General features: G+C 45.8%; 1 protein-coding gene across 4 annotated transcripts in view; it reads left to right on the top strand.

The window, feature by feature from the left end:
* Positions 1 to 26,661, top strand: part of LOC126528954 (ATP-sensitive inward rectifier potassium channel 12-like) — a 145,294-nt gene that overhangs the window by 79,270 nt on the left and 39,363 nt on the right. The window lies entirely within an intron of this gene.

Raw genomic sequence — 26,661 nt, 5'->3', positions numbered from 1 at the left:
TCGTGACAAACGACCCTAATGAGCGAATAGCTTCTTGAATTCGGCCTCAGGTGTCCGCCTAGAGCACACGGTATTCGCGACAGGATGATCCCCTCCGCTCTTGGCAACCACTTTTCCCCACCTCAAAATGTTGTTCTTCCTGTTCGCGCGAAGCATCGTTGCGCTTAGGTTTTGAGCATAGCTCGTTTAGGTTTGAGCCCAATGGCCTGCAGCGCCCGTGCTCGCAGAAATCTTTCACGCTAGGATAGTTCGTAAGACTGAATTCCAGCCAATCCCGATTCTGGGCATATCAGTAGAGTATAGGCAATCAGCGAATGTCAGAGAGCACTTACGAAAGATAAGTTTTGTTAACCTCGACGTCTCATCGTGGGAGGCCTATAGGCCCAGCCGACTAAACTGCTGGTTTTCATTAAAGTTCACTCTTTCTCTCTCTCTAGGCTCCATGTTTTATTGCGTGTGGCCGCTTGAAATGTTCAAACATCCTTCGTCCCGTTATACAGTGCAGGCGAACTATACAAAGAACTATCCTGTAGTGAGTGCATGTTGATTAATTCATCCAGTCATTCAGTGATTGTGTTTAACGTCCTATAGAGGAAGCACAACGACGTACCATGGGAAACGCCGCATGTACAGCGCATGCCTCCGAATTATACTAACGGACGCATCTCCCCAATGGCTAATCAAATTCTCAACCAAAAACTCTAATCATCGCACTGTCCAAATCCTATGCGCCCCGACCCATTCCTCACTCCCCGGCGATATGAGGCTGCCCACCAACAGGCTCGAGCTTTCGCCTTCCGAGCCCACGGCCCCACACAGGCCGGAACGGAGAGTGAGGAGATAGAGGCAATGGGTGCACGGTCGACACGCGACCGCATGGCCACGTATGGCATTGGGAGTCCACACTAACACTCGGCTCCGACTCTGGCTGATCAGGTCTGGGTCGCGGGCCGGGTAAGAGGTAGCCGCGAAGAATGGTGAATCTGGCTAGTTGGTATTGATTCGTTGTTCTCTTCTTGAGCCTGCCTAGCTTGCCGTGTTGTGAGCGGTATACGGTGCGTTTTCTTTACAGCGAAGTGACCCTTATAACCAAGGATATTGGAAGTCCCAAACACTTCGTTATAAAGACGTTTGACTGCCTCAGGTATATTTGGACATACCCCAACTCGCCCTTATAGCGAACTTGAACGAACTTTTGTGATGCGTTATTCATGCACCAGTTTGCTATCTCCAGTGGAGAAAGGACCCAAGCAAGGGATCCGTTTATCGAAAGCAGAAGCTATACGTGTAGTCGCTAGTAATATTTTCTTCCCGTGCCTCGAACTGTCTGTCTGCGTCAGCGAGGAGGGCGTTACCGAGGCACGACATTGCGTAGACGTGCTCCTGTCCACTTTTGTTTGTGTGTAGGAACAGGGCGCAAGACAACCGTCGCAGGAAGTGCGCTTTGACGCGTCGGCCCAGGCGGCTCCTCACACTGGGAGACTTGAAGCGAATCACGGTCGCTCACCAAGTCTGAAGAAGGATCGATGTTTCGGAACCGCGTATGGGTCCCCCGTCTTCTACGGAGTAGGACGAGCAAACGTTATTTATGTGAGCAATTTGTGACCAACATGTGACTAACTTGTGACCAAATATGACCAACCTGTGACCAATTCACGACCAAATGAGACAAACGTCGTAACAACGTTAGCTCAACGTTCCAACAAAGTTAGTTCATTGTTGTAACAACGTTAACTCATTGTTGTGACAACGTTAGCTCATCGTTGTAACAACGTTAACTCATTGTTCTAACAACGTTAGCTCATCGTTGTAACAACGTTAACTCATTGTTGTAACAACGTTAGCTCAACGTTGTAACAACGTTAGCTCAATCTTTTAACCATGTTAGCTCAACGTTCCAACACCGTTAACGGTTCCGAAGCGTCGGTCTTCAAACTTGGCGACCGTGATTCACTTCAACTCACGCCTTACCAGACAAACTTTCGTCGAAACCTCTATTATGCTAACTATACTGAATGACTCGATAGCGCTGGCAGCGGACGCCCAGTGTTCGATATAACCAATGCGCCCAGTTCGTTAAGGGGGAATTGTTTTACTTGAGTATCGATCAGTGAGTTTGACGTGTTGGATTGAGACGATGATTCGCTTTAGCCGGATTCGTTATATTCAGGTTCGACCGCACATGCCAACACACACGTACACACACACACGGGTGTGTAAACTGATTAATACTCTCTCTCTCTCCTTGCTCATTTCAGAGCTCCGATATAGAGCGTTAGTTAATGACGAAAAGTGTGAGTTGACGTGAGTGCTGGTGATTGTGAGTGGACGCGGGCGTGAAGGAGCTAGGGGCGACTGCCAGTTAACGCGAGCTCTATAGCGAAAGTCAGATTTTAGTGCGATATCACTTGTACGCACCCTCCAAGCGAATTTTCGCCGTCGGGGTTGCCGTGAGGCTACGGTATATATTTCAGTATATATATGCTATATGTCATGCCATGCTGCATGACGTGCTGCATTTGCTGGTTATCTTGCCGCACTACTTAATGAGTAAAGTTGCTCATACCAGATCGTGCACTATTTTTTTGAGCGTGAGCACGAATGTGAACGTGAGTACAACTGTATGCGAGTGCAAGTGGGCGTGGGTATTTATGTGAGGCAGTGCCGGTGGGAGCTTGTGTAGTTAGATGTAGGTACATGTTAAGCAATCCCAGCTGTATTAAATGACTGCGTAGCCCACGAAGCCCCGGCGTTACTGCTTCGGGACGCTAAACTCCCGCGAGTAGTGACGTTTTCTCGCCTGAGTCAGGCCCGGCCTTCGCGGAGGTGTCTTGCTGGAATTACAATACGCGTTCTGTACGGACACTTCATATAGGAGGGAATCGCAAAGCCGTTGCGTTAATTGCGACGCGTTTGCCACTCGCAAGTACAGCGTGCTTCGAAGCACAGTTTTGCCCGCTTGCCAAATCTCGCAGGGATTAGTCTTCCAACGAAATGTCTGCGTCACTGAGATCAAGGCAATTACAGTGAGGGCGCGCTTTCCGAGACGGGCCCTTTCTACGAACTCTGTGCGATACGGCACCTACATGGACCCGCGTGCTTTCCAGCTCTTGCTGCTGAAAATGCGCAATTTCTTAATGAATGAATGAATGGATCAATCAATCAATCAGTCAGCCAGTCAGTCAACCAGTCAGACAATCAATCAATCAATCAATCAATCAATCAATCAATCAATCAATCAATCAATCAATCAATCAATCAATCAATCAATCAATCAATCAATCAATGACTGAATAAATCAGTCAATCGAGCAATCGATTACTGGTTTATTTAACGCGCCCCGAAAAAAAAACCTACCTCGGGTCGGCCCACTTTGGTATTACTTCACTGTCTACGTTATCAATCCACTTGGTGAAAAACCGACCCAGTAGGCGCACCAGACGCAAGGGAGTTAAAAGAGAGAGAGAGAGCTTCGTTTTAATGGAGGAATTATGTGCGTGCAGGTATGTATTGTTGAAGTGAGAATATTCGCGTGCCGTCCTTTTTTTTTCTCTCCTTTCTTTCTGTTCTTCCTTTTTCGTCGCGTCATTTCGTAGACAAACAGATCTGTTGACTGGCATAACTTTAAGACTATAGTATACAGGCGGCTGCACACGCAGATCCTTGATATCTTGCGCTGCCCTGTGTCGAGCTATATTCTGCAAGTGCAACAGCAGCTACGCTCAGCGAAATTCGGGAGGGTCGATTCGCTGAGAACGCTTCGCTGTAACCATACCTGTAATGGCCAACGTATCATATGCACTGTAAAATAATTTACACCCTAAAAAGTGAAAAAGGGTGTAAATGTGCCTATAACTCACACCCTTAGGGTGTCCATTATATAGATAACACCCTAAGGGTGTGAGTTATAGACACATTTACACCCTTTTTTAAGGGTGTAAATTATTTTACAGTGTGGGTGTGCTATGCCCAGTTTGATCCCTCAAGATACCGAAGTAAGCGCGGAAAACCTCATTGCAAAGCCCACACGTAGTTGCGTTTTTTTTACTATGCTGGGAGTGAAGTTTCAGCTGTGAATAAATTTACAAACCAATTACTACTCATTAGTCTATTAGCGCAGTAATTAGGTTATAATAAAAAAAAGACTTTATTTTTTTTTTGCTGCGTATGTACTCTCCATGGAAAGAAATAGATGTCAACAATTCGTTCAAGGTTTTCCATGTTGTATAACCATGTGTATCAGAGGGTTAAAATAACACGACGTGTGCGCGTACGTTCCTATTGCAGAATATATACCGGTCGGCCTCTGAGGATCGCTATGCGAGATAGACGGGAGTATACGTGGCGTATCAGAGCTTGCTCTCGGAATAGTGCTTGCCGGTGGCATTGTCGGGACGACTTATGCGTAATTTCTATATTTTCAGATCGCGTGACAGGTGTTTCGTGTCGCCCTTGCATACGTGCCTCGTTGCACTATTCACGGTCCCCAAACCTGTACTGTTATCTTCTCGGCCCCTGACAGCCCTGTGGTGTCCTCGCGTGGTCAGGTGGTAAAACTGTAAACATAAACTTTTGTTTTCTTTGTCTTTTTCCCCCCCGCTTGCTTGTTATAACAGCCGCGGACCCGATAATGAACGCCGTTTAGCTTATCTCTGCTCCACCAATAGCTCCTATCTATTCTGCCCATCCCGTCCCCCTCAACTATTGCAGTCGAAACTCTCTCTCTCTCTCTCTCTCTCGTTTAAACGGCACTTGAAAACAGCGACCATGACCGTTGTCTGCGGTGATCTTTTTTTTTTTTCGCTGGCTAACACTGATAGGCAGTGGAGCCACCGAGGCCAGTTTCTCGCCCAATGCTCTCTCATCGTTCAGCTTTCGCTGTAGCACTCGCTGTAACTTGATACCTGATTGCGGTGGTCACGGTGATTAAGATTAGTGTACGACTGCTTAATTTGTGTTGGTTCTAATGGCCCGTCGTAAAAAAAGCATCCTCCAACGACGTTGTATAATTGCATCGATGTGTTTTTTTTTCTTTTTAGACGTTGATGGATGCCAGGTTGTCGACTGAGGTGCCCTTTGTAGGCCGACTATTGTGAATATTTTAAAGTTTGCGTCTATATACTTTATGTGTCTTCCTTGACAGGAATTCCTGTTGAGATTGCACATCTGGACCATTTTTGGGCTCCCTTATTTGTGGTATGGTGTTTTTTTTCTTTGTTCTGAACGCTCTTCTCTACGGAAGTCCTTAAGCAGTCGAACTGCATCATCGAGAGGCCTATACTAAACGTTCTTCTACAAGACATCGGCAATGATGTACTAGCCTATGTAGTGATCTATACCGGGTGCCATTCTTCTTAATTTTTTGATGCACCATTTTTAAGAAATTAAAGCAATATAAATCAAGGTGACGTTATTTTCACCATGAAAGTGTGCAGTTGGCACCCTCTAGATATGGCTTAATTTGGGCAGTTATATGTGCAATTAGTTAACGAAGGTTATTAACGTTAACATGTTCATGTTCATCTTATGAGTGTGCCTAAAGATAATGAGCATGTTTGAAGCCCGTACTCGACATTAGCTAGCTGAGCGAAGAAATTTTCATCAAGCAACCCCCCGCAAGAGCTGCGCGAACAAATATATTTCACGCTCGAAGGCTCTCTGAAAGCGAAACTGACGCGTAAAATGAACGCCTATCACATCGAACGCCCCCCCCCCCCCCCCCCTTTTTCGCCTTTCGTCATGTTGCCATGCATAGAGGAAGGAAAAAAAAACAGCGAAAAAGCTAAATGTGACAGAAACACAATCAGGCGTGCTAAATAAATGCTGCAGATGTGTGCACAAAAACTAGACACGTTCGATAGGGACCGATGACAGCATCGCCTTTATGAGCACCGATTCGCGCGACACGAGTTAATAAGGTGTGGCACGTTCTTGTTGGCCCATTGGCTTAAATTTTAGCTTACTGTATAGCTGTTGTGCATCAGGAAGTCAGGATTCATAACTACTGTTTGCGGTGTAATTGAGCTAAAAGGATGAAAGAACCACTGGAGTGTGGATATTTGTTTGTTTGTTTGTTTGTTCCTTGGTTTATCGCTGTTGTGCCATCGGCACGTGGCATGGACCCGCGATCCGGTGCCTCGCGGCCAGTCCGCTCTCTTTCGTTCCACATTTTTTTTTTTTTTTTCATTTTCCGATGATAAGCAGGTGCTGTATTGTAGACGTTGTCGAATCCTGTCTTATTGTCGACTTTACAATCCGGCCTGCAGCTCTGATTGGCCCAGAGGGCTGGCTGCTAATTGGCCAGCCCGCCGGCCTCGTCGTCTCGAAATGCCGCGCCGTTACCAAATTCGACAATACGGCGAAATTCGACAGTGTCCGTGCAATAGCGCCTCGCTTCATTACACCTATTGTCAGTGAACGCCTGCCGTCGCAAACTTGCTGCTCCGCAGAACTGATGGACCACGGAATGACGATTCAGATTGATAACGCGCCCCACCGACACCGAGACGTTGCGCTGGCGGCGAAGGAAATACGGTAATTATCGAGGGCGATTCGCAAGGCTTCCTCCTCACGGGACAGGGCCATCGGGGGGGGGGGGGGGAGGGAAGGGGGTGTGCCATCGGGACATAGAGTTGATTTTCTAAACATTGGTATATAGTCGCCTATGGTATGGTATATAGTCGCCACTTGTCTCCATTTGTATTTAAAAAGAACACCCACCCAATGCCATTGTTGTTTTCGTGTGTAGCACATACAGAACAGGCTGGCATATATGGACCTTATGACGGTGACGGGACTCGGGTATATGGCACCGTATGCTGTGTCACTCGGAAAGTGAGACCCATATATGGCTTAATTAAGTATTGACGACCCGGCCGAGAACAAATATCACGTGGGCGCCTGCCCCCAGCTGGCTGTTGTCAAAACGGCCATTTTTGCAACGCTCCGCAATCTGGCGCGCGTATGCAGTGACGTCACAACACGACATTAAAACTTATTTCTGGGCGAGTTGGTGCATACTTGACATAAAAATTGTAACAGCGCAAACACATGCAACCACAAAGTACCAAGGACGAGACACAAGCGCTGCTTGTGTCTCGTCCTTGGTACTTTGTGGTTGCATGTGTTTGCGCTGTTACAATTTTTTGTGTCTCGTCCTTGGTACTTTGTGGTTGCATGTGTTTGCGCTGTTACAATTTTTATGTCAAGTCACAACACGACGGCCGGATGTCGCGATGCCTGTCGATTGGCGGAGACTTCCGTTCTTCCGCGACCTCTCCTTGTGTCGGCTTCTCGGTTTGTTGATCTTCTCCTTTGAGCTATGCGCTACCAGCCGGCTGACAGACAGAGCCACTGATAGCGGCGATATTCCTCGTATAAGCGAGAAATCGTGTTCGACAATTGGAAGCTGATAAGGGCGGCGGTTACACTGCATTGCGTGACAGAAGGTGCGCCTTGTATCAGAGTCACCTGTATAGATAGCGCTAGGTCTGTGCACTACTTTATGACGTCATGCTAACAGGTCAGATCTGCCGTAAAATCTAACGGTAATGCTGCCGAGTATAGGCCGCGGTGATTTTGAAGCCACCGCTTTCCTCGCGCGCCGGGTGACTTGGCAATAGGAATTACGGCCCTGTTAGCGTGACGTCATAAAGCAGCGTGCGCAACGGGCCTTTTGTGATGTCCAGGTGGTCCTTGCTTGCATATACAGTCAAAATCCGATCATACCTGAGCAAGTTATAGCGAGTCGTCTCCTGCACGCAACAATTTCTGAACATCCGGGATGCTGCAGCCACAGTATATGTATACAAAGAAACGTGCGGCTATACATCGAACGAAACCGGTATATGCGCACCTATATAGAGCGAACCCGGCGCTGCAGCAAACAGCATCTGCAAGTTTGCTTTCCAAGCGGTTGAGTTTGTGTACGATCGTACAGGTAAATTAGTCTGCGAGTTGAGCGCGTGGCCGGGGGAAAAATAATAAAGGAATACTGGTTAGCGTGTGAGAGGTGATTGTTACGTTTATCGATGTAAGCAGTCTTCAGTGTTCTCTTTAAGTGCGGGGGCACGGATAGTGTATCTCGCACCGCAAACAACACTCGCCTATCTAATGCGCTGGCACCAGGCCGTCGAACACCCGCGTCGAAACGCATCGCCCCCTTACCTTACATACCTCAGCGTCAACCGTTAAAAACGGCTTCACAAGCGGAGTTCATCATTACTGCGCTCGTTAAATGCAGCAGAAAGTGAAGTATAATCTACAACCCGCGCCGTTGTTCCTTAGTGGCGATGGTGTCGGGCTGCGAAGCACGACGCCGCGGGGTTGAATCCCGCGGCCATGGCGGCCGCACTTCGGTGGGGGCGAAATGTGATAGCGCCGTTGTACGTAGATTTAGCTGCACGTTAAAGAACCCCATGGGATCCAAATTTCCGGAGTCTTCCACTACGGCGTGCCTCATAATCAGAAAGTGCTTTTGGCACCGTAATACCCCGTAATTTAATTTTAAGCATAATCTACAGGGGTCGGCAACTGCAGGCTGCCACGATATAGGCGACTACGATGGCGCGCATAGATGCAGTGCAGCCACCTTTATCACATGCACTGTGAAATAATTAACAGCCTTACACGTGAATAATGGTGTAAATATGTCAATAATGCCGTTACACCCAAAAAGGGTGTGAGGATGGGAGTTATGAACACGTGTACACCCTTACTCATATTTAAGGGTGTAAAATTTCTTTACGGTGTACGTCAGCCATACTCGTAAGTGCACTCATGCACGCTCATTTCACAGGCGTGAGTGCGAGTGAGTGAGTGAGTGAGTGAGTGAGTGAGTGAGTGAGTGAGTGAGTGAGTGAGTGAGTAAGTGAGTGAGTGAGTGAGTGAGTGAGTGAGTGAGTGAGTGAGTGAGTGAGTGAGTGACGGTGGGTGTCAGTATACACGAATGCGAGCGCAAGTGAGTGAGTACGAATGAGGTGCGTATGCCTTTACTACGCATGCACACCCCACCGCACACAACTATACAACGACAAATGAAGGGTGTACTATTGCAAACCCACGCGTCGTCCCGCCCCGGACGCGTGTTCTTGAGCATGCAAGCTGCTTGCTGGCGGCGCAGGCTGTTATCACGAAGGGATCATTCTCACGGCACGCTTACTCTTCCCGGCACTTATAGGCTAATGGAGTCGAGCTTCTTAGGGAGGAGTGCCCGAGTGTGTGTGTGCCTTTTCCGACCAGTTTCCGCCGCGTCGTCGAGGGCCGTCTTTCGGCTACGTTTTGTTTTTTCACTCCCCTTGTGGAGAAGGTGTTTGTTTGGGTAGCCGAGAAACGGTTTGTTATCTTTGGGCAGGCGCCTCGACGTATCTTCGCCAGCGGCGGAAGCTCGCGAAATTGCGCTAAAGCGCGCCGTCCTGTTATTAAGACGTGAGAGGCGGAAAAGCCTGATATAGCGGCCGCTGAAGATGACACCGGCAGTCTCCACTTATCCGCTCGGTGTGTCGACTGTCCGGTGGAAATTTGCGCGAGGAGTCATGCGTGTTCGCTGTGTGATTAATCGCATCGGCCGCCTTTTTTTTTAGGTCCGGTACATAAGCGATGGTCGTCGGCTTTGTGTCGAACACCTCCAGTAGATTTTTTTTTTCGCCGGACCCACTTGCGTCACGTGATTCTCTATAGTTCTCGTTTCACTGGTAGCCGAGCACGGGTTCGCGATCGCCGCCACCCCTGCGGTTGTGACGCCTGCGTTAAAGGAGTATATACTGGACGCCATATTTCCTACTTTTCATTATTAACATTATGCTTCTTTCGTTAAATGAAGGTCGTCGACCTCGAAGCCCTATAAAAAGTAATACTGGCGAGCCTCAGACCCGCCCTAAACAACCTGCTATGACGCCTTTTCTACGAGCCAAATTTTTTTTTACCTTTGTTTCCCTGTAGGTGTGTGGCATGCCTTATGCCCCGTCGTGACGAAGAAGGTGGTCACGTGGGAGCAGGGCGTCGCGTGACGTTTCGGCACTCGCTCCGCCGCTCGCTCGGCCGTCTGCGGTGCGCCGCTACGTCGGTTCGCGCAAGCGAGTTTTCAACTCGGGGCACGTGATCTCGGTTACATGCAGTGTTGCCTCGCGATGTGTCCTTTAGCTTCAAGCGAACGTTTCAAGTAGCCCTCAAGCTAGCAAGCACGCACACGCATGACAAACAGACAGACAGACAGACAGACAGACAGACAGATAGATAGACAGACAGATAGATAGATAGATAGATAGATAGATAGATAGATAGATAGATAGATAGATAGATAGATAGATAGATAGATAGATAGATAGATAGATAGATAGATAGATAGATAGATAGATAGATAGATAGATAGATAGATAGATAGATAGATAGATAGATAGATAGATAGATAGATAGATAGATAGATAGATAGATAGATAGATAGATAGATAGATAGATAGATAGATAGATAGATAGATAGATAGATAGATAGATAGATAGATAGATAGATAGATAGATAGATAGATAGATAGATAGATAGATAGATAGATAGATAGATAGATAGATAGATAGATAGATAGATAGATAGATAGATAGATAGATAGATAGATAGATAGATAGATAGATAGATAGATAGATAGATAGATAGATAGATAGATAGATAGATAGATAGATAGATAGATAGATAGATAGATAGATAGATAGATAGATAGATAGATAGATAGATAGATAGATAGATAGATAGATAGATAGATAGATAGATAGATAGATAGATAGATAGATAGATAGATAGATAGATAGATAGATAGATAGATAGATAGATAGATAGATAGATAGATAGATAGATAGATAGATAGATAGATAGATAGATAGATAGATAGATAGATGTGAGCCCAGAGGCGGCAGGAACTGGTTCCGACCTGCCAGAAGTGCAAAAGACCGTTGTCACCTCGGTTCAACGAATGTGGGTGCGCACCAATTACGTACCCGACCCAGATGCATACGCTTGGCGGGGCTTTCGCTTTCGAACGACATTCGCGCTCCCCCGCGTGGGACGGATGTGTACGAAGATACCGTCGGCAAGCCTCGAGTGCGTGGCGGAAGTCGAGCTTCCTCCGCGGGGGCCGTCATCTCACGGCCGCTTCTCACATAGCGGGGAACGCGCACCTCGGCTGTCAACGATCGACGCGGCTGCGGGCCCGCATAGCCTTTCAACCGGAAAGACGAACTCTTAACGACGAGAATAGGTTCCCTACGCGGCGATTTCGGTTGCATTCCCCAAAGAGTTTCACACAATCGTCACAGGGAACTGTGGCGCTGCATAGTGTCTATACATGACCTGCAAGCAGGGCCCTGGTTCAGTCAGCGATGGAGTGATGGCTATATAGTGCATGGGTTTGCCTGAACTTCGTCTTTCTGGCTTTAAAAAATGGCTTCGCGACTTTGCGGAGTTATCGTTCGTTCATCATCATCATCATCATCAGCCTGGTTACGCCCACTGCAGGGCGAAGGGCTCTCCCGTACTTCTCCAACTACCCCGCTCATGTGCTGATCGGGGCCATGTTGTCCCTGCAAACATCTTAATCTCAAGTAAAACTCTTGCTTGGGCTAGTTGGTTCATGCTTGAATTAGTAAAGGCAAGGCGCAGAAGACCACGACTCAAGAAGAAGAACACAAACGACAGGACCGGCGCCACTGTGAGTGGCGCCGGTCCTGTCGTTTGTGTTCTTCTTCTTGAGTCCTGGTCTTCTGCGCCTTGCCTTTACTAATTCTTAATCTCATCCGCCCACCTAACTTTCTGTCTCCCCCTGCTACGCTTCCCTTCGCTTGGAATCTAGTCCGTAACCCGTAATACAAATACATAAACCACAACGGCCCTTTTTTGAGCGCATCAACGCTGTTTTTACTTTCGAGCAGATTCTCGGCACGCACTGTAATGTAACTTACACCCTCAAAAGTGAAAAACGGTGTAAACATGCCTGTAACTCGCAGCCTTACATCTTTATTGGGTGTAAGGGTTATTTACACCCTTTTACATATTTACACTCTTTTTCACTTTTAAGGGCGTAAGTTACCTTACAGTGTGATTTGTATATATATAAATCAAAGTGTGAAGGCCCTCGTCTTGTAGAAATTTTAGCAGTGGCTTAGAACACTTCCCTCCCCTTGGTATATCCAATGGGCACCTTTTACGTTCAGATTAGAAAGTACACTCTTAAACGAATGTACACCCTCTGGGTCGTATCTGGACACACAGCGATAATCGCCATCAGTCTTGCTTGCGTTTCCTTTCTTGAAAACGCTGCGCTCGGTACTTTCCTGCCGAGAATGCTCTGTCGTACTGATAACGCGCATGCCGTTCGTGACTTGGAAGTACGTACCGGGCTCGCAGCGTTAAATAAATGCGGACAAGACAGATGGCGATTAATGTTGCGTGGCAAGGTACGACCCAAAGGGTGTAATGTTGCTTAAGAGTATACACGAGTGCACCCAGAGTTCGAAGCAGAGTTACGGAACTCTGCTCTTCAAGGTCTTTCGCCGGGAACGGTTAAGCAGCTTTTAGAAAAAAAAAAAAAAAAACAGTAACTCTATTGTGTTCTGAACACACAGTGTCGCAGAAATGCAAAAATTGTCACTTTGCGCGCGAGCTGCGATGTCAAGTTTCCCCCTTTTTTACATTCCAGTTTCTTAAGAACCAGCTGCGCACAGGCACAACGGAGCCGCGCAAAACGAGGCCATTACGGAATTTAGGTTATGAAACGTATAAACCGGGATTTGAGTGCTGAATTCTGACTTGGCACGCGAAGAGGGGGGTGGGGGTTGCTTCCGTTTAATCTCTTCATCCGACAGCGGTTGCACAACTTCGTGACGCGTCCTTGGTCGCGAGGATGTAACTGGAAAACGTGCAATCACGTCAACGCGTGCTCTTGGAAGCTCTTTATGGCTTTCGAGTGTCGGGGTGTCCCAAGTTCAGTCTTCCACGCATGTAGCCTTCACAACTGTGTTAGTGTTCTTTTTTTATTTCTTTTACATTAAGGAAAATTGTCGTTGCAAAAAGAAATTGTCGTTGTGCTGCCAGCAGTCATGTTCCGTGACTATATTTGCATAGAGTGCGGAACGGACACTATCTTTTCGGGCGTTTTTTTTTTCTTTTCGCGGCGAATAATATACCTAGAGGACATCACCGTTGCAGCTTATTTGATTTTTTTGGCAGACGCCCTCCAATTCTGTTTCTCTTTTCTATATATTGTCAGGCTGTTAACAAGTGTTCTTATTACTCATATGCTATAAACATGTTTTGATATTACTCTTAGCTCTCATCTGTACTATACTGTTGCTTTAAACATTGTATACCATCTTAAGTGTCTTTAACAGGAGGTCCCGATACAGTCTTTGACTGTGGGACCTCCTCATGTGTACTACGCACATGTAATTTTCTGTATTTTTACTAATAAATAAATCGTGAAATAAATTGTGAAACAAAATTTAATGCATACGAAGGAGGGCTGCTATACTGCATTGTGCCTAGCCTTAGAAGGGGCGACGTCCTGCAGCCCGAAGTTCTTCGATCGCTAAGACCGAGCTTTATCTTTGAATGGCGACGTTTGAAGGACAGCAAATCCGCCTTCTTTGTCACTTTTCCAGAGCTCGAACCTCGAGATTGTTGAAGTACAGTCCGCTACTAGCTAGACAGGTGAGGGAAACCATCGAGGCTGGGCCAGATAAGCGCACAATCAGGCAGGTGTGTAAGTGTCCCGTCAGTAGCGTTGACGGGTGCAGAAATAAGTTATCTAGTAGTATGTAGGCGTTAGGGATTGTTTTTTTAACGCGTAAGCATTCTTTGGCGAGTACTCCCGAGAAACCGTCTCTGTCACGCGACGCATTGTAACTGGGAAAATAGGTGCGTAATTGGTCAAGTTAATACATTTAATCGTTTAATAGCGTAACTGCAGATGATTGGCAGGTTTAGGATCGACTAAAACAAGTCTGGTCACGTCGCCGTCACCTCGGCATAGTCGTTTGATGCAATAAAAGAACTATAAAATAACAAGAATAACTGATTGGTAGATGTGGTTTGGCAAAAGAAAAAAAAAACGTTGGGGTGGCGGTTATAGGCTCATTTTATATACGATCGCCTTGAAGGGGTCGGGTGTGCCCGAGACAAGTTCTCGCAATTACGGGGTTTTACGTGCCAAAACCACTTTCTGATTACGAAGCACGCCGTAGTGGGGGACTCCGGAAATTTGGACCACCCGGGGTTCTTTAACGTACACTTAAATCTAAGTACACGGGTGTTTTCGGATTTTGCCCCCATCGAAATGCGGACGCCGTGGCCGGGATTCGATCCCGCGACCTCGTGCTTAGCAGCCCAGCACCATAGCCACTAAGCAACCACGGCGGGTGAGTTCACGCAATGGCACCAAAGAACCGCGTAAGCTTAATTGGTGAGACGGAGAAGTGGCGTATGGGAACGCTGAACGGCAACGGGATATCGTAGTCGACAGGAGGAACAACGAGAACACCGACAGCAGGAATTGGGAGATAATCAACAGTGAGAAGTGGGAAGAAGGTGTTCAGAAGTGGTTCGAAAACGATCTTATAGGACGATGCTGGTATGAAAAAAAAAAAATGCTACAAATATTCTGAGAATTGTCTATTAATGCCTAGTTAGTTAGTTAGTGAAAACTTGATTGAGCTCTAGTAATTGTGTTCTTCTGCGGCCGGGACGGATTCTTCAGGTTAGTCTTCCTCCTAAGCATTATTTGGCTCAGGGAAAAGTTGTGGGTGTGCACACATGCATAAGCTAGCAACGCAAGTAAGCAAAGGCTAAGAAACTAGCCGGACCAATGAAAGCTTACGCATTAGTCGACAATTCTGAGAATTTATGTAGCAGTCATTTGTGTGTGTGTGTGTGTGTGTAATTTTCCCGTGTGACCCCGTTTCAGCCTTGTATCTACCTTCCCAATGCGCATGCGCGTCCCCTCCGCTTCTTCCTTGGAAACTAGTGATTAAACTGTAGTCGTAAGTGAACGTCTGCCCTGTCCACATGTTTCCATTAGCCCTTAATTCCCCTCAGCAACGCAAGTATTATGCAGTATATTTTAGGGCGCTGTGCACGAGTCTGTGACGTTTGTGCGTATTTATTTCTGCGGGTTTAGAGAATTTGGGCTTTCACTTAACTACTTAACGCGAAAAAAAATGTGACAAGTCGAAAATGGCATGTCACTACGCCATTAACCTTTGCAGGTACAGGGGCGGACTTATGTGTCATTTTCTGTGCGTCATTTCTAAGAACAGGGCGGCGGGAACCGTCTGTTTTGTTTAGTGTCGGCAAATGTCTCCTAATTTTCTTCTTCTTCTTTTTGACTATCAGATTAAGAGAATGAGTTTTTGTTATTTAGGTATATAACCTTTTAATCGTGCTTATACGGTAGACGCCGGAGAACTTCGTTGTGAAATGATGGGATTACGTTTTATGAAAGACGTCCGACTTTTTTTAACTTCCTGTTGTAAACGTCAACGGGAAACCTTGAAGTCAAGGACGGTCACCCGACGCATTGCAATTTTTTTATTATTACTTATCTTAATCGCATCTCGCGCGTCATCACTGCAGTGCACTTAATTTGCCCGGAACGCAAGCGTATGTCAGCTCTAAATTGTACGAAACTACGACTGTTCGTTCGACGAAGAAAGATGGCAGCGTTAGGCAGGTGGCTAATGCAGCACGACTCGACATATTCCTGACTCAGTTTAAGTGATTGTACTGAACGGATAATGTCGTAATAAGGTACTACGAATAGTTAAGAGAGAAAAAAATGTTATTACTCGTTGCTCATTACGTGTTTAGCACGTCACGAAGCTGTGGGCGGGGCGAGGGGAGGGTAGGGGGGGCGATTGCCCCCCCCCCCCTTCCTTTAAATAATCCAATGTTCAGGCTCTGAGCGACCGACTGCGTGCGCCAAGTGAACGCCTCTAGATTCGCAAGAACCAAAGAAAGCAATCGTTTTAAAAATCGTCGCGCCCATTTTTGAGACACTTCAGATTGAACCTAACAGCGGTGGTCAAAAATTTGGCGACGCTTGCTAAGTGGTGTTACGTAAGGAGTTACGCGACCGACGTCTGCGCTTTGATTGGCTGCGACGTCAGCACGTTACGTAGCGAGCTCAGTCGTTGTCGTTTGAACGGTGATAATTTCCGCGTGTGCAAATTTCGGCAGTGGCAATGTATGCTTGCTGTCTGCCAAGCCCAAGTCAAGTGAAATAAAGTCGATATGGTTTTTCTCACGCTCAGATATTCTTCATGGCCGAGGAACGGAGGTAACAAAACTGTCTGAAAAAAAAAAAGGAAGGCCCAAGATTCTTAGTTCGTTCCTTTCTTTTTTTTTTCGAATTAAAATGAAAAGAACACTTAGATTTAGTTCCACCCGCCGTGGTTGCTCAGTGGCTATGGTGTTGGGCTGCTGAGCACGAGGCCGCGGGATCGAATCCCGGCCACGGCGGCCGCATTTCGATGGGGGCGAAATGCGAAAACACCCGTGTGCTTAGATTTAGGTGCACGTTAAAGAACCCCAGGTGGTCTAAATTTCCTGAGTCCTCCACTACGGCGTGCCTCATAATCAGAAAGTGTGTTTTGGCACGTAAAAACCCCATAATAAGGAAATAGGTTTAGTTCCCTTGTTTGTACAGTACTGACGGCTACTACTTTTCACATAGTAGTAGTAAAAATGACTAATATATACCAGAAACGCTTCACTCAGAATATATATATATATATATATATATATATATATATAGTAGAGAGAGCGAGAAAGAATCAATTTCATAAGAAGCCAGCAAGCTCGATTGGTACGAGCGATATCACGCGCATAATGCGAAGGCTCGGGTTCGTGTCCCACCTGCGGCCAGTCTTCTTCATCCACTTTCGCTTACACTTATCTGTAACTCTAAAAAAAAACAATTCAATTGAGAAAACAGTTAATTTCCCATATGCTTGTCCTTCGTCTCACTGCTTAAATAACCAAATCCTCGCCAGGAATTCAACAAGAAATTGAGCTTCGAAAATATACATTATCGGTCTACGCGACCGATAAGTTTAGCCACCGCGCATCAAGAATTCCACGGCGACCAAGCTGCGCCTTGCAACGTGCATCCAGATGGTTAATCGATCGCGCGATCGAATGCACGCTTCCACGAAAGAGCTGTTTGATGTGAAACGTCGCTGGCAAAAAAAAAAAAAAATAATAATAATAATAAAGGCGTTATGCACACGGTCGGGGCGATCTGTTTCGCGAACGTTCGGTTCGCAAGCAACGACACACGGCCAATTATTATTTCGCGCGGCCGGCGTATTCTCGTTAGTTCGAAAGATATGTTTTTTTCTTTATAGATTTGTGCCCGACTACGCTATACGCGTACAGTGTTCCGGGGCAGTTCGCAGTATCGAGAGAGGCAGCCACGGCTGTGCGTATAGCCCACGGTGACGCATATACGGTGTCGCGCTGCTGAGCTTCGAGGTTGCGGGTTCGATCCCAGCCGACCGGGCGGCTCCGTTTCGATAGAGGCGAAACTCGTAATAAACGCCCCCGCACCGCGTGCATTGTGTGGGTGGCACGTTATAAGGAACGTCATGGGTGGCCAAACTTAATCACGAGCCCCCCCCCCCATCGCTATACTACGGCGTGCCACGTAATCGAATCGTGGTTCTGGCATGTGTAAAAAAAAACGAATTTAATTTAAACAATTAGTATATTGAAAGGCGACGAATTGAGATGTGTCCATCTCTCTCCATTAGGCGCACCAATGTGCGAACGCGATAAGACTATTTTACGGGAGCGTTTTGGTGCCGCCATCTTGGGCTGTTAACGCTGCTGCTTTCTGTTTTCAACGACAAAGTGTGCGTTATGCAAGCATTATTCGCAAGCATGAAAATAGTTGTATAAATGCGTTCAGCGTTTCATGACCGTGTTACCTCACTTTACGTCTGATAAAACATAGAAATTGTTTGTGTAACAGCCCAAGATGGCGGCGCCCATGAATCCTACAAAACGCGGCCGCTTTTGGACGGCACGACGACAAACACGCTATGTCCTCCTAAAACAATTTATTTCGCATTGGCTTCGGTGTTTTTTAATTCGATAGGAAGCGATTACTGAAGCTATTAATTCTGGATATGAAATCCGGTGCCTGTGGAAGTGTGCAGACGTATACTAGTTTATACTCATATTATTGTCCTGCTACGTAGCAGAAATTTGACTCCAAATATGATGTAGACGTCCGCGTTGTCACTGACGGTGGAAAACAAAAGCTTATGGAAAGTTGTTTTGAATTCTTTGGGGCTGCGCGCGGAAAAAATCCAGGATGCACCAAGCAACGTGGCAATGCGATACAAGTATAGTTCCCATCTTCATCTTCGCGTTTATAGGCAGCGAAAAATGTAGTCTTTTTTTTTTCTTACCAAACCAAACGTGACGAGATGGTTACTTTTTTTCGTGGTTTTGGGCACCTAACCCCCCATCTCCAGAATGTCATTTTTGTTTACTTCATCTACGTATACGTGGAGATGCATGGTGATCGTAAAATGGGTTCCAGCAAATACGGACGTGAGCAGAAGTAAAAAGAACGGACAGGACAACCCTGGCGCCTGGGCCAGTAAGGGGAACGGACAGGACAACGCTGGCTCAAGGACAACGCTTGCGCAAGGACTACGCCAGCGTTGTCCTGTCCGTTCCTTTGACTTGTGTTCGCGTCCGTGCTTGCTAGAACCCCTTTTTTACGTTCACCATGCACCAACTCGCTCCGTAAACCACACTACTAAATAATGGAGAGGCAGCTTTTGGCATTTTTTAGCGCGGTATTTAAACTTAAAAAAAAAAAAAACTTTTTCGCGTTCGAAGCGTACCAAGTAGACAATAAGAAAAAAAAAAGCCAGCTGAAGAGCTATCGTACCTCAAAGCTGTATTCGGCTCTCGGGGAGGATATATGTATACGTGTGTGCGCGGGACCGCTTCGTTCGAGTATATATGGGCGACGTCAGCGGAGATACCTGCACATGGCGCCTGTACACACCTGCCCGAGTCGTGAATCACGCGTCCGGGAAGAAGAACAGATGTGTCTACCTAATTGCGCGGTCGCTGGAACAACGAACTAAACCGGCCGAGAGTAAAATAATAATGTCGAAAAAGAAAAAAAGAAAAGAAAAGAAAACCCTGCGTGTCGACCCACGCTCTGCCATTCCGCGCACGCCATGTTGCCTGTGTACACACATACTGTCCTTCGCAAAACGCCTCTCGGGGTGAGTTGTTCTCTCGCACTTTCTTGGTTAATCCCTCGTTTTGTGTGTACCCGTTTTTGACGACTCGACGGGTATGCTATTAGGATCGTGACGAAAGGTCTCGGAAAGAAAAAAAAAAGAATGCGAATAAGAAAAGAGCTTGCAGTGTGGTTTTGCATTGATCGTGTTCAGAAAGTTGCTGTCCGAAGACGCAACGCTGAAGTAAGTAAGCTCCCTTCCCCCCCCCCCCCCCCCCCCAAAAAAAAAAATAGGTATGCGATGACTGCAACCGCCTCCCTCAAAACGTTTAAATTTCCGATATCCTTACCCCCTGCCAGAGACTGCGTTTCGCCGATTTGCTTCATCGTTTGCAATTATGAACCGCGTTCTTGTAATTAACAGCCACGTTTTGCCATCTTTGTGCGTTATTGTTTCATCGTATCTTATCGTGTTCAGTTACTTCTATGATATATACCCTGTAAATTAATTTTCATTTATTTTTTAATTGTATTCCTTTACATATTGTTTTGTCTTGAGCTTGTGTTTGCTCTTTCCGTAAGGCTGTACAGCCTTAATGTGAAGAATGAATGAATTGGTTTAGTGTTTCTCAAACTTTTCGAGATCGTGAAAATTTTTGGTAGTATAAATCCTACCGTGACAACTCTCCCTCTAACCCCCTACCCGTATAAGGTTTCTGAAAACTATTCTAAATAACGCAGATGCATTTACGTATTAATTCATTTAAAAGACATTAACCACAGCGCAGCGAGCTACCAAAAGTACTTGTTAATGTTTGTTAACAAGGAACGATTTACTCGTGAATTTCAATGAGAAGGATAAGTATCTGCTTTCTCGATGCAACCATACCTGCTGAACCCCGTTTCTACAGTTTCGGGTGACACAAAAGTGGCTGCGGTTGGAAGGCCATGTTTGGTGAAGTCTTCCTTGTGGCGACCATGGAAAGGCTTAGATCGCCCTGTTTGTCCTGCCGGGTTCGCTGTCCATTTTGTGGCCAAAATTGATATCGGGCTCTGCGTAATATACATCATGTATATAATGTGCAAGCTTATGTTACTCCTAAAGAAAACAGGGCGGTGAAAGGGTACGGGCACTAAAATTGAAAGTTCATCTATCTTCCGGCGAGCAGTATGTAAATATCTGTAGCTGGACCTTCCATGACGCGCCGGAAAAGGCTCACGACACGTTTGGGGTCATGACCCGAAGTTTGAGAAACACTGAATTAATTAATGAACTCGTCGATCAAACATTCTGAACCTCGATGTCTAATTCGAGAGAGAGAGAGAGAGAGAGAGAGAGAGAGAGAGAGAGAGAGATGCTTAGTTCAAACGAGCCGTGTAGGTTGTCTGCATAGTCGTGCTGGATGATTTTTAACAGCACACGCCATATGCGCATAGTGCTAAATAACGGAAAAGACGACCCTACATCCTGTTGAGTCTCGTCGCTTGTCTCTTGCTGTTGAACGAATCGTCATCATTCACGTGGCGTCTTCATCGAACGCAACTTTCTTAAGGATCTTTTTTCCCCGTCGGCTCTGTGTATGTTGCTTAATTGTTGTCTGTATTACGTTCGTATGTCATCAGTAATAATAACATAAGTTTTTTTTCCCGCTTCATTGGATGACATGTACGTCAGCTAAGCCTTGATGGTCTCTTTTTCTGTGGGGGGGGGGGGGGGGGGGGGGGGGGGAGGTCGCGGGAAAGCGCAAGAGCTTTAACTGCGGCAATCGCGTCGATGTTGCCTTTTTTGTCTTTAATTTTATGATCTAGCGGCTAAGTGATGTTAAAACGCAGGCTACGGGAATATACAGTTGACCTTGCGTTACATCAAACCAGTATCGTAAACAGGAAGTAAGCATGTAAGTTAAACGTAACGAAGGAGGTATGTTGGATAGATAAAAACGCGTTCATACCCACCACATTTTATCAGAAGAATGGTGGCGCATTCAATTACTATACATCGAATGAGTGATGGCGAATGCGAATGTTGAACTTCTCGACTAAACTCTGCGGGCATTTCATTCGCCGAATACCTGTCGCATGGTTGTGTTTCTCGACACGACCGAGCTCTCAACGCCCAATCCTTACATTTCTGCACGAAACTGCTTCAGTTTGTAGTTTGTAGCGTTCGCTGCAAAATGGTTTACAACCCACAAAAGTGAACAAGGCTGCAAATCGATCTATAACGCGTACCCTTACACTCTTTTTGTGTGTAAGGGTGTGAGTTATACACCTATTTATTTCAAAAAAGGGGGTGTATGGGTGTGAGCTGTAGATCGATTTACACCCTTATTCACTTTGAAGTGTGTGAACTATTTTACAGTGTATATTATAGTGTATGCGTGAGTGATCAGACCACGCTATTTTTCTGTTCTTTTTTGTTACTGACCTTTCGTAATCAGTGCGACCGGTGCTGCATTTCTGTTCTGTTTCCTGCCGCGCTATATTGCTCGCCGTTTTACTTTACTGTTCTGACGTCTGTCATCTTGTTCTTTCCTTCTTCCGATCTTCAGTGTTTGTTTGTATCACCTGCATCCCATAGAGTAAGGTGGAGCGGAGCCGGTGGAAATTGCCAGGCAGTATTTCCCTTTGTTTCCTTTTCTCTCTCGATTGTACGTTTCATTACAAACTGAATACTACTACTACTACTACTACTACTACTACTACTACTACTACTACTAATAATAATAATAATAATAATAATAATAAATTTGTCATATTCTTACACCCCCAAAGATTGCTTTTGACGAATAAACGCTGGCTTGTAGGATATTTATACAAAGTCCACTGACTTCAGTGCTTACAATATTCTACTGTCTATAGCTTATACCGTATGCTTTTTTGCTAACAGCCTGTTCCGATTTGTAAATGTGGAGACATCAAGCGATTTTAGAAAATATATTTCGTAGGGGGGGGGGATTATTATTAGTGGATTATCCGGGGTGCTTTTTTTGTTTGTTCGCTTTGGATCATACAGACTCTTTAAAAGATTCCCTGTTGCAAATAGCGTAACTTTGGTCCCTGAACTGAACTCCTTGACACAGCGGACATCACTCACACGAAATTCGAAATGAATAATCTTCACATGAACAAAAATTGACAAACTTTTAGTATTAATTAATTTACAACACATTTTGCAATTTTGCAATTAGTATGCAAAGCATATGTACTTCGAGCAAATTCTAAGGATCGCTTGAGTTTCTAGACATGCATCGCGAAACTTGCGGTAAAAATGCGCTATTGTTCCACATACTTCATTAACGAACCTTCGCACACTTTCTGATTGAATATCTCGGAAAAATACCGATCAGGAAAGTGCTCAGGCAAGGAGACACAATCTCTCCAATGCATACATGCTTAGGAGCATTCAAGCTATTAAGGCTGGGAAGGATTAGGAGTGAAGATCTATGGCGAATATCTCAACGACCTTACTATCTGCAGATGACATTGTCCTGTTCAGCAACGCCGGGGACGAATTGCAACAAACGATTGAGGACCTTAGCCGAGAAAGTTTGAGTAGGGTTCAAGGTTAATGTGCAGAAGATAAAGGTAATGTCCGATGCCCTGGCCAGAGAACAAGAATTCATTGCTGGCAGTCAGGTTTTGCAATCTGTGCAAGAGTACCTTTATCTAGGTCAGTTACTCGCAGGAGACCCTGATCATGAGAAGGCAACTTACAAAGGAATAAAAATGGGTTGGAACGCATACACTGTAAAAATAATTTATACTCCTAAATGTGAAAAGGGTGTAGACCTGTCTATAACTCCCACCCTTACACTTTTTTTTGGATGTAGGGGTGTGAGTTATAGACGGATTTTTACGCCCTTATTAACTTTTAAGGGTGTAAATTATTTTCCAGTGACATACGGCAGGTATTACCAAATCATGACTGGGAGATTACCACTGTCGTTGAAAAGAAAAGTGGTCGATCATTGCATTCTACCAGTGCTAACATATGGACCAGAAACTTACTTGGAGGTTAACAAAGAAGCTAGAGAACAAGTTAGAGACCGCACAAAGAGTGATGGAACGAAAAATGATATGCCTAACGTTAACAGACAAGAAGAGAGCGATGTGGACAAGGGAGCAAACGGGGGTAGGCGATATTCTAGCTGACATTAAGAGAAAACAATGGAACTGGGCAGGCCATGTAATTCGTGGGGCAGATAACCGGTGGACGATTGTACTTGCAGAATGGGTGCCAAGAGAAGGGAAGCCGAGTCCAGTACCGCAGAAAAATTAGGGGGGGAGGGGTGATGAAATGAAGAAATTTGCAGGAATAGCATGGATTCAACTGTCGCAAAAGACAGGGCTAATTGGACATCGCGGTTAGAGGCCTTTGTCCTGCGGTGGACCTATAAATATAGGCTCTTGATGATGGTGGCTATCATCTTGAAACTGGTGTCATCCCGAAAAGGTGGTTGCAAACGGACACGTCTTACGAACTCACTGGGTGCAGTTATGAAATTGAAATAGGTTCGGTTAAGTAATTTATTAATTGAGCTTCCTTTTCTTAATTAGTCGATTATGTATTTCGATTTATCGTGCAAGTAATGTCCGCCTCTTTGAGTAACCCAGCTCAATTATTTTAATCATGGAATATGGCACAAGCGATTTTTTTTAAAATTCTGTACTGCCTAAGGAGAGAAGTCACCTGGTACATACCGATACATACATAAAATCTAAGATAACGGCGAAGTTGATTCTCATCTCCCTTAATACTTTTGGCCCACTGAAAAATTTCGTCGCTATATTTACATAAATATACGTTTTGAAATATCGACAAGTTTTGTGGTGTTTTACAACGTGGATTTCACCAAATGCCTACGCTTGCTAGAAATGTCTTATCTTCAACGAATAGATAGATAGATAGATAGATAGATAGATAGATAGATAGATAGATAGATAGATAGATAGATAGATAGATAGATTAGATAGATAGATAGATAGATAGATAGATAGATAGATAGATAGATAGATAGATAGATAGATAGATATAGATATAGATATAGATATAGATAGATATAGATAGATAGATAGATAGATAGATAGATAGATAGATAGATAGATAGATAGATAGATAGATAGATAGATAGATAGATAGATACTGTCACAATCTTGCAACCCCTTTATAAGTGCTTTTCTTTATTTTGTTTCTTCTTTTTTTATTTTTGCATTCTCTTCATTATTCCCTTTTTGTAACGCTATAGGACCTTTAAAGCGCAAAATAAATGAAATGAAATAAAAATTTAGGTCACATAAATTGTGCAGCGTAGTTGCACGAGGAACGGTACTGGCACTTAAAGTATTTCCGATTCGCGACGTGTTCACGTCGGTCACCTGATGACACATGTAATACGGGTGCGACAAGCGTTTAGTACGACTGCATAGCCGTACGTGTTTTGTCTATAACGCGATGATATTGAACGTCATTGGTCTGTCCTCGAGTCGCGGCCGTTATAATGGCGGGAAGAAATTTGAGGCCCGCGATTATACACGTATGGGCAGTGGAGCGTCGTGCGTATACTATGCCGCTGCCTTGCGCAAGTGTCATTTGGCGCGTACGCGACATGCCTGCAATGAACATGATAGCTGAAGCACGCGTAGAACAACGCACCTACGACGATGGGCCAGCTGCGTTCATTCTCGCATGAAAACGCGCGCCGACGCGCGAGAGAGTGACAGACGACATTATGCACTTCGGGGGCAGACGACGCATTATACCGCGTGTGTTGCAAAACCGTGTAGCCCCACCTTGAACCTGCTCGAGGCTTCGCACGAATTAAAATATAATAATAATATAGTGCGTAGAAGTTTTTATAAGTCTGTTGAGCTTCTGTGGGCAGCGTATATGAAAGCCTAAAATGCCTACAGAAGCTTTACTTCGTGGTACTTCTACTTCTCAGCGTTAATTCTTGCAGAAAAGCGTGCTGGCGCACTATAGAGAGTGGCAGACGACATGGTTTAGCAGCAGACGACAGTTTCATTAGCAAAAAACGTTAATTTTTGTGAACTTTTCGTCTCATCCACTCGTATTTCAGACCTCGTTAAAGATGGACATATTGCTAAGCCGCGGTTCTCGTGACACTGCATGCACGTCCCGATTCGAGCCGGTCGCTTTGTCCTCCTCTAACGTTCAGACGTGAGTCTTGTCGGTCACGGTCACGAATCGCACGCGCTGCCGGCTCTCGCAGGCGAGAAGGGACGGCCGCAGACGACGCGTGGCACGGTCGTCTGGAGGCGGGCTGGCAGCAGTCCGCCATTTTTTTTTAAGTACTCTAGCACTACCGATCGAGAGGGCATTAACTAAATGCCGTTGTGACCGACGTCATCTTCTGTGTTAGCCGTCCTGTTGTGCGGTGCCGTATTAGATTTATCGATCGTCCTCTGAAAACTGACCGTATACCAATTCTTCGGCGCTTAATTGCGAGGCAATCTTCTGCTTTGAACAATGATGTTAGCTTGTGTGATTACTGATAGCGATGGCTTCTATCGGTAACTGTTACGAAGGCTGTATTGAACGATCCGTATCATAAAATGCGACCTTGCTGCTAAATTTGACCAAGACATCAGAAGCAGTAAGTGCAAAGTCTTTTGTTTTTCATCTGAAGGCAGAAATGGATGTCTCTGCATGTCCAGAACCATTCCGCCCTGGTAGTCATAATTAAGCAGAATCCTCTCATTACAACTACTCTTGCAGCCTCTGCTTATTCTTGGAACGTGAAAGATTCGGTTGAACCCATCTCACCATGACTGACGATGATATAATGCGTTTAGGATTGAATCAACATAACGGCGCATCGTATTGCCACCGTCGAAACGAGTTACGTATGAGGCGTGCACTGCAGCGGTATTCCTCTTTCACGCTTCCCTAACGACACTCGGTGCCATCTAGTGCCCCCGCCGCGAAGCCTGCGCGTGGCCTCCGAAATGCGTGGCATGCCGCGCCGCGGGCGAACGCTGAGAACCGTGTCATGCCGCAATCGCGGGCTCCTCTCTCGAGCTTCTTTCTCGACACGCAGCGCCATCTAGTGGCACTACCGAGTAGTCCGGACGTGACCTCCGAGACGACAAGCGTGGTGCGTCGGTACAGCACAGACCGAATGGCTCATACCCAGTGCTCCAAGTCGGCGTCAGAGTTTCTTCGAACAGCGGCACCTATCGAGCCCCGCATCCACAGAGACCCAGGTCGGTGAGAAAGAGGTTCGTTAAAGAGCCGCACGTATGTACACATTGCCTGATACTCGGTGACCCTAGGTTGGTCCGACGTTTGGTTTCGAACCCTGTTCCCTTGCCATATGCGCTATCCATTCGATCACGGACTACCCAGGGACCCAGGTAGGCGGGAGAACCGGTTAGATACATGCATACATAAATA

The sequence above is a fragment of the Dermacentor andersoni genome, chromosome 8 (assembly GCF_023375885.2).
Source record: "Dermacentor andersoni chromosome 8, qqDerAnde1_hic_scaffold, whole genome shotgun sequence".
In the NCBI taxonomy this organism is placed as follows: Eukaryota; Metazoa; Arthropoda; class Arachnida; order Ixodida; family Ixodidae; genus Dermacentor; species Dermacentor andersoni.
The sequence above is the reverse complement of the archived record's forward strand: the minus strand, read 5'-3'. Positions and strand labels throughout refer to the sequence as shown.